The following is a 566-nucleotide window of genomic DNA, read 5'->3' as shown; positions in this document are numbered from 1 at the left end:
CGTTAGGGTGCGAGGGGTATTGGGGGACACGGCTGCATCGCAAACCCGGAGGTCTCGTGCCACCAGTTGTGCCCGTGGTCACAGACCAGCCCCACTGTGCAAGTACCCACATGAGCCCGAGCATGGACACACGGTCCCACGGACAGGGGCTCAGACGTCTGAGAGCACACACACGTCCCTGACGCACACCCAGGCACACACACAGATGCCAGGCCCAGACATGCCAGACCCACAGACCCACCACCCCTCCCAGATCTCCCTGAATTCAAGTGGCATCTCCACCCCATCTCTCTTCCCAGGCCGTGCCCACCCCAGCGACTTCACCGACTTCCCCCCCTCCCTTCTGCCTTCTCCCAGCTCGAACTGGGTGAGGACAGGACGCATCTGCCCCCCAGGAAGCCCCTGGGGCTGGGTGTCATGGGGGCACAGACCTGCTGAGCCCTCAGGAGTGGAGCAGGGGGCTGAGGGTCCCTGGCTGCTGGTGGCTGTGGCGCGGTGGGCAGCGGGTGCAGGCTGTGCCGACAGCTCTGCCAGTGAAGTGCTGGGGGGCTGGGTGGTCGGGCCGT

Source organism: Chaetura pelagica, unplaced genomic scaffold, assembly GCF_000747805.2.
Source record: "Chaetura pelagica isolate M959 unplaced genomic scaffold, ChaPel_1.0 scaffold610, whole genome shotgun sequence".
NCBI lineage: Eukaryota > Metazoa > Chordata > Aves > Apodiformes > Apodidae > Chaetura > Chaetura pelagica.
Note: the sequence above shows the minus strand (reverse complement) of the source record.